Source organism: Motacilla alba, chromosome 7 (genome assembly GCF_015832195.1).
Source record: "Motacilla alba alba isolate MOTALB_02 chromosome 7, Motacilla_alba_V1.0_pri, whole genome shotgun sequence".
Taxonomy (NCBI): Eukaryota; Metazoa; Chordata; class Aves; order Passeriformes; family Motacillidae; genus Motacilla; species Motacilla alba.
This window is the reverse complement of record NC_052022.1, coordinates 1,954,616-1,978,755: the sequence shown is the minus strand read 5'-3', so window position 1 is coordinate 1,978,755 and position 24,140 is coordinate 1,954,616. Positions and strand designations below refer to the sequence as shown.

The following is a 24,140-nucleotide window of genomic DNA, read 5'->3' as shown; positions in this document are numbered from 1 at the left end:
CCAGAGCTAAAAGCATCAAACCTTATCTTGCCCTGGTGTCCAGATCCAGCTTTTTAAATCCCGAGATTAAGCACTAATTAGACCTCTGGAAAAGCTTCTCCTCATAAAGGTTTTGTGGAAAAAACCCTAAAATGAGTGGTTTGAATGTTTGGGTAATTCTAATTTTTCTCCTGCAGTTGCACTGTGCAATTATGTCTGTGTTTGCTCTCTCTAAAGTAATATTTGTGTGTCAGAAGGGACATAATAGAAGGCAATGAGCCTGGTTTAATTAACAATTAATAAATGTAATTTTATGTTATGAATGTTAACAGTGTTAAAAATGTTCATAAAGAATAACGTTAAAATGTTAATAATATAGATCACGTTTGAGCAAGTAGATAAATATAAAACATCTTTTAGATCGAAGAACATAACTATGATAGGTATAAAATAGATAATAATACATAAATACAATATAGAATTGATCTATAAATAAAATATGTAAATATTATAAATAAATATTATATAATATAATAATATATAAATATATAATATATAAATATAATAAAATATGTATAAAATTAAAAATAATGTTTAAAATGTTAATTAAACCAGGGGCTAAGCTGTTTGTCATCCCAGCCAGTTTTGTGTAACCCCTGGCATTAAAAATTTTAATTCTGGGACATGAAAGGACCAAAATGTCCTTTGTGAACCAGAGAAGGGAGGGGGTGACTGAAATTCTCCTCACTTTCAATAACAAACAGGGCTGAATTTTGAAGTTGCTGCAGTTTATGTTTTACACCAAAATACCAAATCCACATTTCCAAATCCACATTTCCAGGCTGGTCCATGGTCTGTAAATCAGGAGGAAAATCAGAAAAGTTGCCCAGGGAGAATAACAATCATCATCATTTCTATTAATCCAAGTGGTTTTGTTGCTGAAGCTGTCAGAGGAGCACCGAGAGCAGATTTTGGAGGGGTTTAAGCTGATGACTGATCCTGCCTGGGTTCAAAGGGGACAGCCAGCAGGAACACGAAATTCCTGCCAAATAAACCCGAGCAATTTGTCTCAGGTGAAAAGCTTGGCTGGCTTTGTCCTCCCGCCTCTGATTGTGCCCAGCCTCCATGCAGCAACACCAGCTTCACCCAAAAATCCCGAAAAAACTGCCAAGAAGGGGATGAATTTGAATTATTTTATATTTTATTTTGATTTTTTCAGTTGCAATCCAAGGTCAAGGCGTGCTGGGGAGGCGCTGGGGTGATCCCGAGGGACGGCAGGGCTGGATGTCACCCTGCTCTTGGGGACAGGCTCCTGCCTGGGAGCTGAACTGCAAAGTGCACGGCAATTACATCGAATCTGCTCAACTCTTCCCCGTATCTGCTGAAATCTAGGAGAGCAGGAATGGACTCTGGGAGGATGGCACCCTCGACAGGCCTCAATGGCTCCGTGCTTCCTGCCTGGATCCCCTCAGGATTCCCATTGTTAGCCTGAACTCCAGAAACCCAGGAGATGGAGCCCATGGAAGGATGGCTGTGGGCAGGGAATTGTGCTTTCCCTCCTGCCCAGCCACCCCAAATCTGTATTTTTAGTTCTAATTAGCGATTCAATAATATCCATATAATATATAATATAATATAATATAATATAATATAATATAATATAATATAATATAATATAATATACTTATATTATATTATATTATATTATATTATATTATATTATATTATATTACTATATTATAATATAATATATTACTATCATATTATATATATTACTATCATATTATTATTTATATTATATTATATTATATTATATTATATTATATTATATTATATTATATTATATTATATTATTATACTATATTATAATATATTACTATCGTATTATATATATTACTATCATTATTATTTATATTATATTATATTATATTATTATTATATTATATTACTATTTTATATTATATTATTATTATATTATATTACTATTTTATATTATATTATTATATAATATTACATTATATTATATAATATTATATTACATCATATATTATTTTATTATATTATATCATATCATATTATATAATTTATAATATATTATATTATATTGTAATATATTATATCATATTGTATTGTATTATCATCATATAATATTATCATATCATAATATATCATATTATATAATAATATATCATATCATATTATTTTATAATAATATAAATAATTATAGGTAAATTAATATTATGAATCAAATATAAATAACACATAATATGTATTGAATCTATATATTTATTTAGATCCTGCAATGCCTTTAAAGCCCCCCCAAACCTGCTCCTGGTGAGGAGGGGTGATCCCAAAGCTGCTGCTTTCCCGAAGTGTGTAACCCTAGCGTTGGGCACTGATAGGGGGCAACAATGGTGTTATTCATGCCGGGTTCAGGGGCTGAAAATGAGTTTGAGGAGGCTGGAAATGATGAAAGGGGAAATTAGGGCTGGGCTCTGCTCCACGGTTATAGAGGAAAAGGGATTTTGAGGAGGGAAATAGCATTTTTCATTCCAGGGAAGCAAGATCCACAGCTGGCTGTTTGAGCAATTCCCTAAGTGAACATCAGATATATTAAATAGATTTTATAAAATCAGACACATAAACATATTCTATATAATATAAATGTATTACATTGAATATATTTAAAGTATTTAATAACATGCTGGCCCAACAGCTCTTGGTGTTAATCCTTTGTGCTTCCAAGCAGCTTTTCCCTCCACCCCTTCCCGTTTGGGATCTGATTCTTTGGGATGTCAGCGCCAAAACTCCTGATTTCACCCTGCATGACGGCACCACCTCTGCCTTCCCTCTCGCTGGGAAATCCAGGCTGGATCCCGAAGGTATGAGTTCCGAAATCCCGTGGGAATGAGGATTTCTGTTGTATTGCACTAAACAGTTTTGTTTAGTTGTTGTTTTGCACTGGGTGATTAAAAATTTGCGCTGCGTAGCTTTTTTCCTTTCTGTTTGCGGGTTTGGGGCTCCCACACCCGCAGGAAGGGGAGGGGAGGAACATTTTCCCCATGGAATTCCTTGCCACAGGAAGTTTGTGTCCAGTTGAGACCAGCTTTGCACAGGCTCTGGCTTTGCAGAAATGTGGTTTGTTCAGAGCCTAATTTGAAATCTAAAGGGAGGAATAAAACCCCCTCTTTGACAGTTCACTGGCAGTTTCCAGGAGATTTTTGGAGTAAAGGTTTTTCAACGCTCACCGAAAACCTCCACCTATAAATCAGCTCAGGCTGAGGGAAGGGTTTTTGATTTGCAGGTGCTGCAAACGTGAGCAGTGTTTGATTATGGAACAACCTCTCCCTCCCTTAAAATGCCCCTCCTCTTGTGGTCCAGGAAAATAGGCCCGACTCCTAAATCTTGCAAGAACACTTCCATAAATTCCCCCACTAATATAATATCAGCCATGAATCATTTTGCATGAGCAAATTGCTCTTGGAGGCATTTTGTTTCATGTTCCCCTTCCCCCTTCCAGTTTCTGCTATCAATCTTCAAGACAGTGATCTCTTTCCAGCCTTTCAGATTAACAAGATAAATTATTCACTAATGTGTTGGAAAAACAAGTTAGAACTCCCAAACACTGCTTGGAGTGTCCTGCACCCCTGGAAAAGGGCTGGGACTGCTGATCCTTGTCAAGCTGCTCTCAAAGTCTGGCTTGAGGAGTTTTTGGAGTGTCCAAGGCCAGGCTGGAAGAAGTTTGGAGGAAGCTGGGGTGGTGGAAGGCGTCCCTGCCATGCCTGGGGTGGAAGGGGATGAGCTTCAAGGTCCTTTCCAACCCAACCCATTCCAGGAATCTGTTGTGCATGGTCTGAATTGATTGTCCCTTTAAGGGGGACAACCTTTGAGGACCCTTCCAGCCTTGAGGGAGCTTTCCCTCCGATTCCGTCAGGAGGCATCCGTGGGTTGAGCAGCTCCCGCCCTTGGGCCTCTCTCTGATGTTGTGAGGTTTGAGCTCTGCTCTTTCTTCTTCCTCCCCCTGCTGTTTTCCCTCCTCTGCTGGTTGAGCCCCTTTGTCTCTCTCTCTTTCCTGCCCTGAATCCATAGGGAGGATGTGGGTGTCTGCAGGGCAGAAGGCTCTGGGAAGCAGGACAGGGAGGAGAAACAGGGAAAAGCAGGAGGAGGAATGTGAGGCTGAAGGACTTGGGGAGGATCAGGATCTCCAGAGCTTTCCTCCCTTTCCAATGAATGCGTTCCCGTTGAACTGGATTGAATCCCAATCCAAAACCATGCTGGGAACATGGAATGGGTTGGGTTGGAGGGGACCTTCAAGCTCATCCCATCCCACCCCTGCCATGGCAGGGACATTTCCACCGTCCCAAAGCTGCTCCTAGCCCTGTCCAATCTGGCCTGGGACACATCCAGGTGACCTGGGGAGCTTCATCTCATTCCCATTCCTGATTAAAATCCTTCCCTCTCCCATTCCTGAGCCACGGCTGCTGCTGTCTGCCTGAGCATTCACGATCCTTGAACAGGGAATTATTTTTTCAGCCTTTCTGTTTTCCGTGGAACAAAAGTCATCTTGGTGATGAAAATTTTTCTGGGATGAAAACAGTGCGGAGAAAATGAGTTTCCACTGTGCTATTTTAGGAACAGGATCATTCAAGTGGCAGCTAATGAGCTTGAAAATGTGCCAAAAAAAATTATCAGCAGGAAAAAAGTGCGAAAAAGGGGTTTGACTCCCACAGGTTTCCACTTCCAAGGAAGCAATAAATCATACTCACCATTTGAGACTCGTGGTTAAGATTTGAAAAAAAAAAATTAAATCTGAATTTTTAATTTTGCAGGAAGAACCGCAAAGGCACATTTAGGATTTTTTTTGAGATATCTGTGCATTCCAAGAGGGAAAAAAAAAATTGGGAAAGCAGCACTTTTGCAAATCCTCTGCAGGGCAAGGGCTGGATTTCAGTGGATTGTGCAGGTTCTGTGTTGCCCAGTTACTATCGGGGAGCGTTTGTGGGAGATCTCATCTCGCATTCCTCCCTGCTCCTGTGGATCCCTGCTGCTCCCAGGTGAGGGATTTATCTCTGCCCTGATGCAATTTTCCAGCTGCTCTGGTTTCTGTGAGGAGCAGACAGCTCGGCTCCGTGCCTGGGACACGAAATGGTCCTGGGGAAGGAGCAGAGAGGAGAAATTGTGTTTATCCTTTGTTAGAAACCCTTCCACGTACTGCCTGCTCACCTGGCAGATGGGAGGATTCCTTGGAACAGCTGTAATGCCACAACTCTTGTTTGAAATTCCCTGGAAATTGCTATTAATTTAGGGGGAAAAGTGAAGTTGTTGTTATAAATATAGTTTATATGTTATATAATATTGTATATATGAAAGAGGTGGAGGGACAGGACACAGGGAATGGCTTCCACTGCCAGAGGGCAGGGAGGGATGGGAGATTGGGAACTGGGAAGAAATTCCTGGGTGGGATGGAATTCCCAGAGCAGCTGTGGCTGCCCCTGGATCCCTGGTCCAAGGCCAGGCTGGGCAGGGCTTGGAGCAGCCTGGGACAGTTGAGGTGTCCCATGGCAGGGGTGTGGAATGGGATGAGCTTTAATATTCCTTTGAACCCAGACACGTCTGGAATTGTGTTCAGAGCTGCTTCCAGAGCTGGGCTTGCAGCAAGGGCTCAGCCGAACTCTGAAATCAATGAACTTTGCCCTCCAGCCTGGTTTGGTGGCAGTGCCAGGAGCCAAAGGGACCCGCAGGGGACAGCTCAGCTTGGGACTGGGAGCAAGGTGCATGTTGGGCACGTCCAGGATCCCAGGAGTGAGTGAGGAAAAGGGAATTGTCGCAATACGACACGAAATGATGACACGGACACTGCTGTTCTCCAGGTGAACAAAAAGAGGGACTTCTATTTTCTGACTCTAACAATTATAGTTTTCCAAAAGTGGCAGTGGATTGGAGGGTGACAGTGCCACCTCTCCAATGACACTGGACAGACCAAGAGTCCATCAATTCTCTCCTCCTCCATGAAAGAATGCAAAACATAAGTTGTTTACAAAATTGTGTGTAAGAAAGTTTATTACAAAAATGCAAACATCAGAAGGCTTAGCAAAGTCTTAAAAAATCAGGGTAACAGGGAATGGCCACAGAATCTGGGATCAAACCCTGCTGAGGAAGCTCCTGGCAGGAGCTCAGCCTGGGTTGCATCCCTTCAATCACAGAATCTTCCAGGCTGGAAAAGCCCTCTGGGGTCATCGAGTCCAGCACTGCCAAGGCCACCACTGGTGTCCCCAAGTGCCACATGCACGTGGGTTTGAAATCCCTGCAGGGATGGGGACTCCACCACTCCTGGATCATTGAATCTGTATCCCAGGAACTCTCCGCTCATCCCAAAGAGACGGTGGAACAGCAGGAAGGAAACACAGCTGGGCTTTCAGAGCTCCGTCACAGTCAGTTCCCACCACGAGAGTGAAATAACTGCATCAGATCTGCCCAGGCCATCCTTGCCTCCAAATTCCCAAAGTTCATCTCATCCTCTCTCACAAAGATTCCTTTTCAGCCAGCTTGGGAGCAGCTTAAAGGAAAAGGAAGGAAACAAAGAGGGGATGGTGGAGTGGCATCTCTTAATGAGACCTCTCGAGCTTTCTCATTAACTCACAGCAAATGCAGGCATCCAAAATTGCACCAAGATTTTTTTCTCCCCTAGCCCATCAATAGTCTGTGCTTAGGGTCCCCCACATTGTCTCCATCTTCTTGGCTTCTTCCCAAAGCAGCTTCTTTTGGCACGCTGGATGGAGCTGATGGGAATGATCTTGTAGGAAGAACAAAGTGCGTTTTTTTTCCCAAAGGAAATAATAAATCTGCTGTGGGCTTTCAAAGCCAGCTGATATCATCAGCAAGGGAGGCTTTTTATGTGTTTTGAGAATGTAGGAAGAACACAGATGTCAGTTTGGACCGTTCACTTCTTAACTCTAAAGAGGTGCAAACAATTTCCCAATGGATTTTCCTCTTTCTTTTGTTTCTTTTTTTTTTTTTTTAATTAATCTAAAAAAAAAGTGTGTGGAATTTAATTACAGGGAAAAAATAGGTATATTTATTTTATTTTCATAGAAATCCCAGGACGGTTTGGGGTGGAAGGGAAGTTAAAGCTGATCCCATTCTACCCCTGCCATGGGAAAGAACACCTTCCACTATCCCAGGCTGCCCCAAGCCCTGTCCAGCCTGGCCTTGGGCATTCCAGGGCTGGAACATCCACAGCTGTGGTTGATGCCAATCGAATTTTATTGCTGGAGTACTTCACTTCCAGGTGGAAAGAGGAAAAACAGCACGAAATCCTCAAAAGTTATCCAAAGCCCCTTAGGAGCTCTCTGGTGTTCACATTTTTCTGCCAATCTGAGAGGAAGAGTGGCTGGAATGCCGAGCCGTTGTATTCCAAATTTTCCAGCAGAAATTCCACAAAACTTCCAACCCCACCTCTCCTTAGGCTCCTTCTTAGCTTCCACTCCAGGAATTGAAGTCCTGGTGCTCCTGGCAGACAATCAGAGGCAAACAGGGTCTCTTGCATTCCTGTCATTTGTCTTCCTTCTTTGAAAAAAAAGAATAAGATTATGGGGGAAAAAAATTAACCCCTTTTTACACCATTAATTACTCTTTTTTTATTATTATTCTTCATTCCATGTTTTTTCCAGCTGCTGCTGATCCAGGAGTGCTGCTTCTGTGGAGCATTTTCCATCCAGGAACAGGTCTCACAGCTGGAGTTTCTCCACTCAGTCAGTCCCTGCCTCTGGAATTTTCTTCCTGGCCCAGGAAAGCCTGGCAGAGCAGGAAAAACACCCTGGGAGTTGTTGGCTGAAATCTTGCTCTCCTTGGGCACATTAAAAGTGGAGTTTAGAAATTGTGGGGTGTTGTTCAAACAGACCACACACCTCAAAACCTCCAACCCCATCCTTGAACATTTCCACGTTCCCACACCTTCTTTGGGCAACCTGGAATTGTTTCTCCATGTTATGTTGCCCCTGTGCCCTTGAAATATTCCTAGTTTTCCCCTCCAATTTTCCTTCAGCTGCCCATCTTTCTTACCTCACTCTTCCCTGGAATATTTCCTTGTTTATTAGAGGTATTAATTTTTTTTTAAATTGAACTAGAGATGTGTTAAGTTTCGTTCTATCACCCAGTTTCTCTCACAGGGATGTCCAAGAGGAATTGTTTTTGGGAATTATCATGGGAAATCAGGGGATGTGCTGAAATCCTTTTATTTTTGAAGTGCTTTGCTGGTTGGGGTGTTAAACTGGAGAGGATTAGGATTCATAATTATCAAACTTTTTCCTCTGTTCAAATAATTCTTAAACCAGGAGGTGAAATGAGGGAGACAGGAATTCCCAGTTTATCCCGTTCTTCCTAAAATGCTGGGATTTAATAACACATCTCCAGTTTTACCACTGGGAAAGCAGTCAAATGCTGCAGACCAGCAACAACACGGATTTTTCCTTTTATTCCTTCTGCAGGACTGGAAAATTCAGTCTTTAAACTGCTCCTTGTGGCCGTGAGTATCTCTGGAGGGTTATTAAACGTTGTTAATGATGTCACTAATTCCAGGTGAAACCCGGGACTGTTCGGGCATGCAGGAACCTCAGCCCCACGTTTGCAATTTCCCTGCAAAACACCAGAAGCTTGGGATTCCTCTCCATTCCATGCCGTTGCGGAACCTTCTCCCAAAGGACTTCCTTGGGTGGAATTTTGGTGGGGAATTTTGAGCTCGGAATGTCTGAGCTCAATATTTTGATGGCGTTTCTTGGATGTAAATTTTAGAGTTTTGATGTTGGTTTTGGGCTCTTTCTCGCTGGCACTGCTGGGTCTTGGTGATGCTCCCTGGGGTCAGCACACAAACACCTCAGTTCCTGAGGTCTGCAGGAATCAGGGGATGCCTGGAGGGTCATAATTTGGAAAATCTTGGGATGCAGCTCTGGGATTTCGGGGATTCCATTAGCACATATCCATCCTCTTATCCACCAAATCCTTCTCCTCAGGGCTGCTCCAACACCCAGCCCCAATTCTCCCAGCCCAGAGGTGCTTTGTGCTCCAAAATCTTGGTTTAAATCCAAAAGTTTATAGAAAATTAATCCCCCTTCAGGGACTACTGCAATAACCAAACTGTTTTTCCAGAAACACCAAATGCTGGGTGCCCTTTGCTTCAGCAAAGGTTTAAATGGGGTCAAAAGTGGCAGAAGGCTTTTAAAAATGAGGATACAGCAAAATTTCATTTAGTCAGACATGTTCCAGTTGATGCTGATAGTGGAGAGCTATAAATAGGGATAAAAAGTTATACTTAGCAGAATCACTGATCTGAGACACATAAAGCCCAGCTTTGTGCTAGACTAGACTAGGTCTGGCGAACACAGAATGAAATTATTACAGTCCCAGTTTAGCTCTTTCCCCAGTGTTTATGGGGAATTTAATGAATCCTTTCCAGCAGCTGATTGTACTAAAAAAAATCAGCTTTCATCTCCCTGAGCCATGAGCTGAGCATTCACGAACCACCCCGAGCCAGAAATGAATGCAAGCCATTGAAAGCTGGCCCAGGAGCCAAGGGCTGAGCTGCAGATCCTGGGAGACACTGGTGGGCTTCATTCCTGGCCAGTTAGGGAGCGTCTGGAGAGGTGTGGAAGTGAAAATCTATTTTTACTGAGTGCCCACAGGCAGAGCCACAGCCCTCAAAGCCAGTCCTGGAGGAGCAGATGTCCCTCAGCAGCAGGACAAGCCCAGGATTTGTGATCAGCAGAGCTGGAGTCGCCCTCTCTGAGCACTCATTCTTTCATGTGATATTTTAAATTAATGAGTTCATAATTGCTGCTAATAACTGGATTTTGATGCTGCAGGATTTCCCAATTTGGCTTGGCTTGGGACACTCCAGCACTTACTTGTGGAATTTCTGTTTCCTCTTTTCTGCCAGGGTCGGGGTTAAATGTGTGAGTTGGTGTTTCTTGGTGGGACTCAGGTGTTTGTTAGTGCTTATCTCTGTCACAGTCTCACAAACCCTGAGCTCTGCAGCACTGCACTCTGACACACTCAAATGGAGCCCTGGCTCTCTCTCTGCAAGGCCTTTGAAGGATCAACTGCCCAATTCAGAAATGACACCTCAATTATTGTCAATTTAACCCAATAACCAACCACTCATGTCCTGAAATGGGGACTTTTTATCCAATTACACAAAAACACCCAAACCCATGGAGGAGAAGGAGAAGAAGGTGAAGAAGAAGGAGAAGAAGAAGAAGAAGAAGGTAAAGAAGGACCAGCCTCCACCCTAAACCCTCCATCTTGCTCTATATCCATTACTATATTCTAAACCCTTAAACTCTGAGTTTCCCCCCCTGTGATGTCACACACTTCTATCCAAACTCCACCCCCACAATCCCAGTTCTGTCATTCCATTTTGGAAGCTTCTCCACGGCCTCAGGTCAGTGCAGTGTTCTCCTGGGGGTCAGTGCCTGGCAGCACTGAGAGTCTGAAATTCCCAGCTCCAGGGTTCCAACACTTCCTGGGCTGTTCTGGTAAATGCTGCCCCAAATACCCCAAATCAGGGCTCAGACTCAGCCCATGGGACCTGGCTGCTGCTCAGGAGAAAAGACAAATGTCTTTCCCAAAGAATCACCCAGCTTTTTGTTTTTTTAGTGCTTGACATCAATTACTCCTTTAATCCTCACCTCTGTATGGGAGTCTTAAAAGGATCCACGAATTATTCCATGACTGACGTGACTTTACGAGTTCTTTTCACAATGGGGTTTCCCACAAAGGTTTGAAATCTCTCTGTGCATGCACACCCAGGCAGGGAGGGGTTCACTCCTGTGGATCCTGATGGGATAAACTGATTCATCTAAACCCCTTCCCAGTGAGACATTTTGACCCCCTAATCTCCCTGCAGGACCACAGGGCTTTTGTAGCCTTCCCCAAGACTCGCAGCCCTTCTAATCCTGAATCTGGGCTGGGATTTTGTGATTTCTGTCAAAGTTTTCATCCTCTTGATGCTGTCTCACGGCTTCTTTTCACTAAAGCTCCTTGTTTTGTTCTGATTGATTTGTGGGGATGATTCACAGGCTCTGAGAGCAGCAGACAGATTGTTCTGTTCTATTCATGGGATCTGTGGGGATAAATATGGAAATAATTAGGGTGTGTTAATAAATCCCATGCGTCAGGTGAGGTTTTTGGGTCTGATGGATTATTTGAGCTGAGTCAGGAGGGTGTCCACCCTCTGTTAGCAATGCTCAGGGTCTGTTCCACTCTTCTAATCTCTGAAAGGAGATTTCTTTCCCTGCCCGTCTATTTTTGGGATGAGGTCGGCTGCCACCTCCTTCTGTCGGGAACCACTGGATATTTGCTGTGCCTCAGCCACTTCCACAGCTGCCACCTGATAAAATCCAGGGAGATTCTTCCTTTAACTGAAAGAGAGGAGATCAAATTGGGTTTGAGGGAGGAATTCTTCCCTGTGAGGGTGGGCAGGCCCTGGCACAGGGTGCCCAGAGAGGCTGGGGCTGCCCCTGGATCCCTGGCAGTGCCCAAGGCCAGGCTGGAGCAGCCTGGGACAGCAGACAGGCAGGAAGGTGTCCCTGCCCCTGGCAGGGTGGAATGGGATGGGATTTAGGCTCCCTTCCAACCCAACCCAGTCTGGAATCTGGAATTCTTGGCCCAAGCAATGCCCTGTCTCTGGGGCTGCTGTTCCTCCTTTCCCACATGGAATTCCCAGTACCTGCCCTCTCTATCCCAATGCCTGCTCAGCACTGAGCTCTGGGCCTCCACGCCCAGCCCTGACTCAGTCCTGACACCCAGATCTGGTTTTTAAATCTCCTGCCTGAGCAGTTCCTGCTCCAGAACCACCCCAGCCCTGCTCCTGCAGCAGGGCAAGGACAGGGATCCTTCCCTGCCCTCACAGAGATTTGTTCCTTACTCCTTTAAAGGTTTTGCCAAGACTTTTGATTCATTGCCTCTTCTTCTAGGACGCCTTCCAGTAATTTTTTCAAGTCCTCCGCCCTCCAGTCTCTATCTGAATTTTGGGACACAGTGGTCTGAGGAGGTCTGTCCTTGACCCTGACTCAGTGCTCAATTCCACAGCAATTTTCATGCAAAAGCCTAAGGAATTTTTTTAATTAATCTTTATGCTTTAGCAACCCTAAGAGGAAAACACGGGCATCTCTGAGGTCCCGCGTAGCTAAATAATAACTGATTAATTCATTAATGTTGTGATTAATTAAGCGATTAATGTGATTAATTAGGTGATTAATTGTGATTAATTTATTCTCCGACTCACAGATTTGAGTCAGACTCTGCAGCTTTTTCAGGGAGTGATCAATGTTTATGTCAACAGAGCAAATTTTAGGAGAAGGTTTTCCCTCCAGAGGGTTGTGGGGCACTGGAACTGCTCCCCAGGGAATGGGCAAAGCCCCAAGGCTGCCAGAGCTCCAGGAACGTTTGGACAACGCTCTCAGGAAAGATTTTTGGGGTATGTTGTGCAGGGGCAGGGGTTGGACTGGACGATCCTTGTGGATCCCTTCCAGCTCGGGATATTTTGGGGTTCTGTGATGGTAAGTGACATTACGCAGAGGAGAGAACGCGTGGCAGCACCCAACACCCAGAGGTCAGAAAGGTCTCAGACCTGCCTGAGGGAGCTTCCATTTTGGAGATGCTCTTCCCATAAACACTGGGAGAGGAAGCAGGAGCAGCCGGGAGCAGGAAAGACCGGTGGAGCCCCCTGATTTGTGTGCTGGGAGTGAGGATGGCAGTGGGAGAGAGGCGCTGCAGCTTCTCCCAAGAGCATTCCTGCCTTTCTGAGCAGCTCTCAGCTGGCAGCCAGCGCTGATTTCATAGTAATGCTCTTTTTTTTATGAATTGGTGCTTAGGCTGTTTTGAATACTTTCTGTTTTGAATACTTTCTGTTTTGAATACTTGGTGCTTTGAATACTTTCTGCATGACTAATTAATGTCCCGAAATGAATTCAGTTGTGCTGTTAAACCTCACCCTGTGTGTACAAACTGCCCTTCTTCGACGTTTTTATCTCGGAATTCTCAGGGAGGGGGCATCGCCTGTTATCTAAAAGCCACTTAGCCGAGCTGAGATGTGATGTCACGGTCTGGAAATACGTGGGGGTTCTCGAGCTCAGCCTGCCGGGACACAGACGTGACTTCGCCGTGATAAACCTCATTAACGTCCTTAAAACCTGCGAGCAGCAGCGATAACAAACCCCGCTGGAAAGCTGGCAGGAGATGAAACCCCGCAGCCTGGCAGCCGGAGTTGCGCTCGGGTGAAGCTTTTCGGAGCGCAGTGCCGGGATCAGCCGGTGATTCCTCCCCGGTGATTCCTCCCCGGTGATTCTCCCCGGTGATTCTCCCCGGTGATTCAGCGCCGGGAGACGCTCCCGGCTGGAGCAGGGAGCCGGAGCTCCCCGTGAACATCGGCAGCCCCACGGAGCGGAAAAACGGGAATAAGGTAATCCCGCAGGCTGGAATGTTTGTGCTTCACTCTGGGATGGTGCTCGCTCCTGGCTCGCAGGATTCCTCTCCTTCTCGGCTGCTAATTCCCTGTGCTTTTGAACTCATCCTCTGCTATCCGTAGATTTTTTTTTTTCCTTCCCTCCTGGAACAAAGCCGAGCAGGATAACCCGCTGATTGTTTGATCTGTCCACACCAGCCCGGAATAAAATCTCGTTTTTAATGAAGCACCAAGGAAAGCCGGAGCTCAGCACAATTCCCTGCCCGCCGGAGATCCTAATCTCGCCTTGCCAGCAGAGCAGAGCGGGCACTGCCGCTCCATGAGCCGGCCCCGGCACGGAGGTGAGCCCAGCCTGCTCCAGCATTCCCGGATCCCGCATTCCCGGCTCCAGCATCCCTGGATCCAGCGTTCCCGGCTCCAGCATCCCTGGATCCAGCGTTCCCGGATCCCGCACCCCCGGCTCCAGCATTCCCGGCTCCCGGGCTGCCCCGGCCGCCGAGGGAGCGATGGAAAATCCCTGAGCCAGCGCCTGGAAAATCCGTGCGGCAAAGGTTCGTCCCTGTCTCTGTTTAGCCGCCCAAACCCCTTCTTTCTACCCCTTTTCCCTCTTCTTTTCCCTATTCTTTTCTCTCTTGTTTTCCCCATTGTTTTCTCCATTGTTAAAGCGGAAAAAAGCGATTATTTATTTCAGTCGAGAAGTCACTCGGGTTGACACGTGCCTGGCAAAACAAACCCGTGCCTGTGCGGGGTTAAAGGGAAAATGCCCGTTTTGCCTCCGCTCAGCCCTGGCTCGGCGATTCCAGCGGGATTTGGGGACCCCTCGCTCCCCTCCAGGAGCAGAACGGGCTCCCCGCGGGATGAGCCCCGGGACGAGCCCCGGGGGGAGCAGGAGGGGTTTTCCAGGAGCCCCCCGTGTTCGGAACCCGCCCTTCCCTTCCAAACACCCCCTTCTCCCCCGAGTTTCCCGGTTTTCTGGGGTCACAGCCCCAGGAGAGGGTTCTCCGGGTGGTTTTGGCTGCCGAGAGGGGATGGAGGCGCTCCCGGGCTGGTCCTGCCCCGCTCCCCAGCGGGGCTCTGGGGTTTGGCAGGAGGCTGGGACTGTGGTTATCACTATTTTAAATTTTGTTCTGAGAGCCTCTTCATGGAAATGGGGCTCTTCGCAAGTTGTTTTCCGAATGAAAGCAAAGGGAATAATTACATTTGTTGGGAGTAAAAGAGAGTCATGGTGCTGCTGCTGCTAAAGAGCTTCCTGCTCCTCTTCCCTGTTCATTAAAAATGCTGCTCTCTAAAAAAAAATCATGGAATATTTTGGGTTGGATGGGATCTTAGAGCTCATCCTAGTCCAGTCCCTGCCGTGGGCAGGGATGCCTTCCACTGGTTGCTCCAAGCCCCACCCAGCCTAGCTTTGGATTAGATTAAATTAAAAATGAAATTAATTTCATAGATAAATAATTGTGTTTCCAGTTGCAGCCGGTGTGTGTGCTCTTTCCTGCTTAAGTGGAGGGAATATTACCAACGTCTTAATAATTATTCAATTCCATTCCTAAACATCACTTGCCAGTACAATGAGCTGGATAATTCTTTTCTACATCCACACAATTTCTCCTGTATTTTGGGAATTTTTACTTGGCAATGAACAGGGGCAGGTATGAAAACCTGCCCAAACTGTGGGAGTCCCTGCAGGAATATCCATCATTTCTATTCCACACTGGTTGATTTTTCCAGTGACAGGAGCCCAGGCTGCGGTTCATTTTCTAAAATCACTTCAAGGTTCATTTTCAGGCCACACCAGCTGCTGGGCTGATGGGTTGGGAACTTCCAGTGGGCAGAACTGGCACAATAAATGCATTTTCTATATAAAAAAATAATTATTCTGTGGCTTCAGAGAGCCTGTTCAGTGGGAATTGTTGTAAACCACAGAGATCCCAGTGGGAAGTGGGTGGAAATCCCCGGTGTGACTATTAACACACCTTCAGAACAACCTCTGCTGGATTTTTCCCCGCTTTTATTGCTGTGGAAAAGCTGTTTTGCACTGAGATGGGAGGACCTGGCTGGCTCAGAGCTGGCGCTGGTGGTGTCAGGAGGTCAGGCTGGCTCCACATCGCACTCCAGCCTCGCGGAATCCCGCGGATTTCAGAGCCCTGCGTTATTTTCCTGCTGTGGAAACCCAGTGGTGCCTTTTCCTCTGCAACCAGGTTTGGAGGCAGCACGGGAAAATACAGATTTTGATATTTTTGCCTGATTGTGGTCAGTGCTGAGCTTGCAGGGTCCAGCCCTGAGAGGCACAAGGGGTGGGGATGAGGTTTCTCCACCAGATCCGTGTTGTTTCGGCGGCGGAACGAGCTGAAAACAAATCCTCGGTGAGACAAACGATCCCAAAATGATTTAGCTCATTAGGACTGCTGGGATAAAATTATTCCCAACACCCACTCATTAGTTATGCAAACACCAAGGACGGGGTTTAACCAGGCTTGCCCTCGGGTCTAACCCCGCTGCCTCCCTACAGCCCCAGGAGGTGCCAGCAGGGAGGGACTCCAACCCTTCCCATTCCCACTGGATTTATTTTTTAGGCCAGTGCTGACATAAAACCATCTGAAAAGTCCTCCTGGCCGTGTTACAGTGGGAGGCTTGTTCCCTGTAAATCTAAAACTTTATTTATGCGTCAGCGATCCGCTGGTTCCATTATTTGGCGCTCGCGTGTCTGATCTCCGGGCTGATTCCCTGCCACTCTCTGGTGTAAAAGTAAAGGATAAGTTACAACGGAGCTTGGAAACTGAATAAATTATTTGCTTTCAGCTCTGCTCATCAGCAGGGTTGGGTTTTCCAATAGAAACCCAAGTTGCATCCCACGATTTGTCGATCAATCCAGTTTCTCACGGCCTGGATGAATAAAGGGGTTTAAGGAGCACTAAAAATAAACGCTGGGCATCCCTCGGGATGATTTTTAGGACCTGAGGGCAGGAAGTTCTGACCCTCCCTCCTTTTCCTGCACCGTTTTGCTCCTCGTGTCTGTCAGATTGATGTGATGGAATGGGCAGAGCGAGTCCTTGGGGTCAAGTGATCCGAGGGCCGAGCTCGGCCGCGGGGAACTCTGGGGAGAGCTCCAAGTGTCTGCCGGTGCTGCTGATGGTCTGGCTCCAGAAAACTCACTCAGGGAGACCTATTTAGTGGAAATGAACTCATTTAGCTCGAAAACAAACTGTTATTTCAGCCCTGGGGCGGCTGACGCGGGCCCTGGGTGAAAGGTGCCGTGTCTGCCTCGCTGATTGGGATCTGCCTTTGGAAGGAGATCTTGGCTCGGTGGGAACACTGAAAGGAGGTGGCAAGGTAGGATTTCTGGTGGCTCTTTGCCACTCTGGAGAGATTTTTACCTCAGACAATCCCTCCTTGTGGTGTAATGGGAAAGCTAGAGCAAAAGCACAAATAAACCCCATGACTACACCACCACTTTTTAAAAACTATTTTGAATTCCATTATTTTCTTTTGGTAGTTTGAATGACAAGACTTGCTGGAAATCCATCTTTTTTCCCTACAAAGTGAATAATTCCTCTTTTTTTTTTTTTTTTTTTCCTGTCCTAGACCCATCTTGCCCCTGGTGAGTTTTCTGTGTTTTTTGTGGCGTGGTGTGACCTACTCAGAGAAGAGCAGAGCCCTTATCCCTCCGTGGCCATATGTTCCTAGAAATAATCATGGTTTTCCATCAGGGCCGCTATTTGGGCTCTTCCCCGTCCACTTTGTTGTCCCTGGTTGAGTTTTTATAAATCTGCAGTAGAAATGTGATGGGCTTCACAGGAGAAATGTGTGTCTGGAGGCAGGACTCCTTCCCCACCAACAATAAAGTATTGTTAACCCCATAAAAATCTATTTTGGACATCTGTACACCCAATAAACCCACGGTTTATCCCTTGGCACGTGTTAAAACGGGGGGAAATCCAGTATAAATGGGCATTTGTTCATTGCCCTGTTGTGCCTACGTGATCCCAGCTCAGCCCCTGCTCCAGTGATTCCCTGTGAATCCACAATATTCCCATTTATGGGGCTGCCAGCAGTGCCAGGGCAGGGAGTTAAGAGTGGGGCTCTCTCCCAAGGGATGCTGCAGATGCTCTCAGCAGGAGCTGCGCCTCCTCCCCAGGCTTGGCTTCGCTGGAAAAGTCAGGAAATCCTCAAAGCTGGGATGGATTTGGGATGATGACATAAAATATCCCTCCTGCTGCTCCATCGGTGTGTATTCCTGAGTAAGCTCTTCCAGGGGCTTCCTAATTTTACATAAGTTGTTACATATTCTATGTAAGTTGCTAAATGTTCTATATAATCTGCTAAATATTCTATAGAAATAGCTAAATACTCTAAAGAAATAGCTAAATTCCTATATAAATTGCTAAATATTCTATATAAATTGTTAAGTAGTCTGTATAATCTACTAAATATGCCATATAAATAGCTAAATACTCACTAGAAATAGCTAAATATTCTGTATAAAATGCTAAATATTCTATGTAAATTGCTAAGTATTCTATATAATCTGCTAAATATGCCATATAAATAGCTAAATACTCTATAGAAATAGCTAAATATTCTGTATAAAATACTAAATATTCTATATAAACTGCTAAATATTCCACATGTACTGCTAAATATGATAGGAAAAGATGAGAGGAAATACCTCACTTATAATTAAAATTTTATCATGTTTTTCTTTTATGTCTTTTATTTGTTTAATGCCAATTATTCCTGTATTTTATCAAATTCAGGGTGGTTTTTGGTTTTTTTTTTTTTGCATTCTCTTCCTCTACAAGTGCCTTTAATAGAATAACATAAATTCCTCTCATGGAATTCTGCCTGCAATTATTTCCTATCAGTCAACCCTGAGCTTTTGTGTGGCTCTGCTTTCATCTCCTGAGCTGCTGTGCAGACAAATTACAACTCTCAGGCAGGTGCCCGACTCGCTGTGGGATGATCCCTGTGGATACTGCAGGGATTGGGTTGGAAAAATGGAAATATTTCAGCATCAGGCAGGTTGCAGAATTCCTGGGGTTTGTCCCGAGGAGAGACTTAAGTGCTAAAAGAAAAAAAAAAACCAGATTAATAGAGGAAATTATTGGGATTCAGGATTGGTTTGCAGTGCAGGGAATGAAAGGACTCTGGAAAAGTGGAAGTCTTGGAAGGAGAGTGTTTTCCTGGTGGTTTATATCTGGAAATGCTGAAGGCTGCACGCTCCTAATCTTGCCTCATTTTGAGCTTATCAAATGTGGGTTCTAAGTGCCCTGAGGCAATTTTTTAAAAGTCCTCAAAAATATATTTTCTCGGGAAATTTTGTGAACTTAGTCCTTATTAATTAATTAATTAATTAAATTACCGATCACGTTCTCCTCCGAAATAGTTGGAAATTTTTGGCTCAGCCCCCATTCCCTTTCACTGCTATCATTCCTTGATCCAGGCAGAGATTCCCAGCTGGAATCACCTCGCAGGGCGAGCCCAGTGTTTGCCAGCTCTGCTCCTGGAGTGCAGTCGGGGTGATTTCAGCTCCTTGTCCTTCTGTGCCACAAAATTCACACCCCTGTCAGGGAAATCAGGAACTTTTGGGTCTGGCTGGAGGAGGGAAGGGCTTGACAAGCTCATCTTTGGAGATTCATCACCTGTAGGATGGATTTTTAATGTAAATATTTTGTGTCTGGAGGAGAAGGTGAAGTTATGTGTGCCACAAAGTCACCTGAAAATGAGGTTGGTAGGAAGGAAAAGGACAAACAAACCGAAATATTTTCCATTAAACCCCTGAGTTTCTCTTTGCCAGCTCCTGCAGATTTTAATTCATTTGTTGTTTCACATCGACAAACACAATTTTTTAAGAAACAAAGCAAATTCCGTCAGGTTACTCTTCAGCAGTTATTTTTGAGGGATTGAACAAAACACTTAAAAAAAAACTTGAAGGAACACTTATTAAAATTTATTAATAAAATAAATTTGGGCAGATGTGCTTCAGCAGTGCTCCGAAAGAGCCCTGGTGGGACAGGGAACAATGGCTCTTGTCCCCAGAAGAATGGGAGCCCTTGATGAAATGTCAGCATCTCCAGACCTCGCTCTGTGCATCTGCTGCTCAAGTCATGGGGTCTCGTGGGCTTTCCTGGCCAGAATCCCAAAAGGCAGCACTTTAATTCCACATCCCAAATATTGATTTAATGGGGGCTCTGCGCGTGCAGCTTATTTAGAGTTGATTTGTGTGTTTGTAGAAATTATATTTGTTTGAGTGTCCCCACATAAGGCTTGTGGTAAATCTAAATATATTAAATAAAATAGGCCACTTTAATTTTCGATTTTTATGGATTTGTTTTACATATTACTCTGTTTTTAATACAAATTTGGCCTATTATTTTGTGTTATCTATATTTAAATATTTTATGAATTTATTTTTGCATGTTTTATTTTCACTACACCTACCAAGCTCTTTGTTTTTGTGCACGACCAGCCTTTCCCAACCTTCAGTATTTCGCCAAAAGGAGTTTGTTTTCCTGGGATTCTTGTGCTCATATAACAAGATTCTAAAGGCAAACCAGTGCAGGGCTGGATTTCATAGAAATCCCACCTGCTTTTAGGGCTCTCCTTCTTCCCAGACGTACATTTGGGGCTAAACTGCCGGCGAAGCAGATGCCAGTCTGCAGATATTAAGAGTTAAAATCTCTTGAGATGTCTTCATGCTCTTAAGGAGCTTCCAGCCCCCTCCAGGAAGATCCAAGGGGCCGGCGAGGGCGGCGCCGGCGCTGGAGGAGAGGGTGAGCGCGGGGTTGGGATCCAGCGTTGGGAGCCATCCTTAAATTCCAAATCTGGACCCTTGGGATGCCCACTGGGATTTTGTGGAGGTGTTTTCCAAGCAGGTTATTTGGTGGATAAGAGGTTTTTGGGGTATCCATGGAGGTAGGAGTGAGGAGAGGTTTGTGGGGAGTGAAAACGTTGCGGGTTCCTCACATCCCAAGGAAAGGTTAAGTGGCCTTGTCGTCCTCATTTTACCTCCTGTCTCTGCTGGGTGATGAGTGTGTGTCCATCCACAGATAAATATACAAAAATACATCTAAAATATCTGCTTCATCCACCTAAAATATCTATTTTATCCATCTAAAATATCTGTTTTCTGTAACTCCATAAAACCTGTACACAAATACAGGCATCTCTATTTTGGTCAAGTTGGCCTTCGAGGATGGAAAAGGTTTTAAAGTTGTTTCTCCAGCTGCATTTTAAGGATGGAAGTTTCACTGCTATAAAGTTGTTTTCAGCTTGTATCTACCAAGCCATGCTCTGCTTAAACATTTAATAGGGTACAAAGCATCTTTGGGGCATTTAACAATGGTTTAAAAATTAATATCACCATCTTCTTATTCTTTCCAGATAACAGAGATTTTAAACTCCTTCTTCCTTGCGTCTAGAGCTAATATTCAAGTGGGAAAAGGGAAAGAGGTGGTTTTTTTCAGTGGTTTTTATCCTTGGGAGTGGTTTTTTTTTGTGGAATTGCTTTATGGAGCAAATTTTAATTGAGGCAACCAAGAGTGTTGTTAAATGAATTAATATTTACCTGCTTTGAATTTTATATCCACTAAAATATTTGATCTGGAAATGACATTTGGTGTTGTTGGGTTTGGTGTTCAGACAACAAGGCCTTGGCTTTTTGGAACTGGCAAAATAAAAATCTTGAGCGTGACCCAATTTAACAACAAATTCCCAACAACATTCCTGGCTCCAAGGACACCACGAGCCCCATATCTGAGGAAGCTTCTTTTTACAACTTTGGTTCTTATCCTGGTTTGTAATTCCATTTTTTTTCCACGGTTGGGACACTTAAAAGTTTTCTCTCTTTCTTTCTCTGTTGGATTTTGGGATTTTTGGGTTTTTTGGTGTCTAGTGAGGTACTGGTGTGAGTGCAGGGTTTCCTTGGCTGAGGTAGCTGGAGGATGTTCCCATCACGGAATGTTCATTAACTTCCCAGCCTTCCCTTCCTTTCCAGCCTGGCCAAATGCCCTGATGGATCCAAGCGAGAAGTTGTGTAACTTGACAAAATCCTCTTTTCCCTAGGGAACCATACTGAAAATGGGATCTGAAGGATGAAAAAGGGGAAAATAAGCAACAGCACAGGCTGGATCCAGTTGCTTTTTTCCCCTGTCTCCAGTGAAAGGGGACTGGGGGAACCATGGGGTGGGATTTGAGGTGGGAAACCCCCATGGATGGAGCTGGGCCTTGTTTCTCCCCTCACCTTGAAAGTCTGCTGGCAGTAAAACTTTTTAGCACTTCTAATAATTGAAAAGTCCTGATTTCCTCGCTGGAATTAAATGCCTTTTAGTGGATTAGTTTGAATCACATCCACTAAGAGCTTGATCATCTGCCAGCCCCGAGAGTTGGGCCAAAGCTTTGTAAATTAATGAGCTCAAGGTGATTAGGACAGGTTGGGTGCTTTGGACCCTGCACCAAATTGTCCCCGTGCAAGGTGTGGAGCTCTGGGCGTCTGTCACTTCTTTCTCCCATTTTCCTTTGGATTCCTTGGCTGGGAGGGGGTTTTGGGAAGGGATTTTCCTGGCTTGGCTGCCAAAACCATGAAGGCAACCGTGTGATGCCGCATGAAAATGATGTTGAGGTCCCAAAAGTAGAAGCAACATTATAACCACACCTGTTGCTGGGATAATTCCAATTCCAGTCTCAATCCAAGGTTATTTATCCTTGCATCCAGGATCAATCCAAGGAATGTTTTATGGGAAGATGAAACACCTGAAACCTCTGTGGGAAGGGGTTTTTAAGTCTTGCAGCCATGTTTTTGTGTGAATGGAAAAATGTCTTGGGGCAAATATGTTGGTACATCTTTATTTAAAGTGTGGGATTTTCACAGAGTTTTGTGGACAGCGGAGCATCTTCCCCATGGATTCTTTGCTCGGAGTCAAGGAGAGGAACTGAGCTTTTATTACCCAGCAGGGCAAGTTGTGGGGATGGCTTTAGCACACTCTTCATCTGTAATTTCTCTCTAAAAATGTGGTCACTTGCAGTAAAATGCAGCTTTCCTTGGAGGCAGGGAAGAGTCTGGCGTTTCCTAAACTCTCAGGTGATGGAAAAATGAAAAGTGTGCACTGCAGATCTGAATTCCCACTGGTGTTTGTGGTCCCAAGGACAGTTTGATGGGTTTGAGAGTGAAGGCCTCGTTCCCAAGGCTGATCCCACACCTCCCTGCTGCTTTGCATCCTGCATCTTCAGGAAATGAGAGCAGTTCCAAACCACTGAGTTTAGTTTTGTCCTGTTTGGTTTAAAATTCCTGATAATTGTGTCCATTGACGCCAGTGTTTATCCTCAGTTTTTCTTTCTGATCAACATCCACGGAGGAGGGTTGGAATTAGAGAATTCTCTCCAATCCAAACCATTCCATAACTCGTATTATCACTGCTTTTCCAAGGAATTTTTTCCTCACAGTCCTTCCCCTGTTTCTTTGAGCACGGTTTATGCTGTTGGGTATCAGAAGCTTTCTGGAGGGAGGATTATTTTCAAGGTGATCTGTCCTGAAAAGATTCCATGTGCTTCCAGCAGCTGTCAGCAGGATCTGGCAGGGCTGGGCCAGTGCCCTTGGGTCTGTCTGAGCTCTGTTTGTTGGATTTTTCATTTTATTTTGAAATGTTTTGGGTAAGAATTTAATATCTCCTTATTCTTTTCAAATCCAAAATTCCTGCAGCTCACCCGGCTGGATAATAGAGCACTTCCTGAGCTGGTTTTGGGTCTCTGATGTGTAAAACTGACCACTGAGGCTGCTTAAAGAAAACATCACCATCACCAGGTCTTTGCTGGTGGTGAGAGAGAAATCTCCTGAGTCCAGCCCTTCATGGGTGGCACCTTCTGTGGCAAATCCTGGGGTGAGAATTTGGATTATCCCTCAGGTGAGACCCCACCTGCAGAGCTGCCTCCAGCTCTGGGTTCAACATCAGAAGGTGCTGGAGCACATCCAGAGAAGGCCCTGGACATGCTCCAAGGCTAGATCCCTCTGAGGCCAGGCTGGGAGAGCTGGGAATGTTCCCCTGGAGAAGGGAAGGCTCCAGGGAGAGCTCAGAGCCCCTGGCAGGGCCTGGAGGGGCTCCAGGAGAGCTGGAGAGGGACTGGGGACAAGGCCTGGAGGGACAGGAGCCAGGGAATGGCTCCCAGTGCCAGAGGGCAGGGCTGGGTGGGAGATTGGGGATTGGGAATTTCTGGCTGGAATGGAATTCCCAGAGCAGCTGGGGCTGCCCTGGATCCCTGGCAGTGCCCAAGGCCAGGCTGGAGCAGCCTGGGATGGTGGAAGGTGTCAAGGTTGGAACTGGGTGATCCCACGTGTCTTCCCACCCAAACCATCCCATCCCTTTTGTGTCTCCAGCTGTGGCTGGAGGCTGCATCTCCCACCCCATTCCGTGTGCTCCAGGTTTGGGAAACGAGCAGCTCGTTGGGAATGGCTGGGCTGGGAGCTTCTGCCAGAACCTCTCTGTGTCTCTGCCCTGATTTAAACACATCCCAGAGGAGCCCACACTGGGTTTCTGCTCCGGAGCTGATGGGGTGATAAGATGGGAGCTGTGCCTGGAGCTGGACATTGAGGTTCCTGTGAGCCCTCAGGGAAGCACTGGAAAAATGCTCTTTTGTTCCCATTTTGCACAGGAAGCTCATTTTGGCTTCTTTTAATATCACAGCTCGATCTGGCAGGGAGTCAGAACTTCAGCTC

General features: G+C 45.3%; 1 protein-coding gene across 2 annotated transcripts in view; it reads left to right on the top strand.

The window, feature by feature from the left end:
• The first annotated feature begins 13,022 nt into the window (after positions 1 to 13,022).
• The window catches only part of LYPD6 (LY6/PLAUR domain containing 6), a 35,263-nt gene continuing 24,145 nt past the window's right edge, over positions 13,023 to 24,140 (top strand). Inside the window, exons 1-2 of one of the 2 annotated variants that reach the window (XM_038143002.1) lie at positions 13,023 to 13,435; positions 13,637 to 13,989. The gene's annotated coding sequence lies outside the window, so the exon portion shown is untranslated. Of the gene's footprint in view, positions 13,436 to 13,636; positions 13,990 to 16,754; positions 17,660 to 24,140 lie in introns of those variants that run through there. The other variant, XM_038143001.1, reaches the window with a different exon arrangement.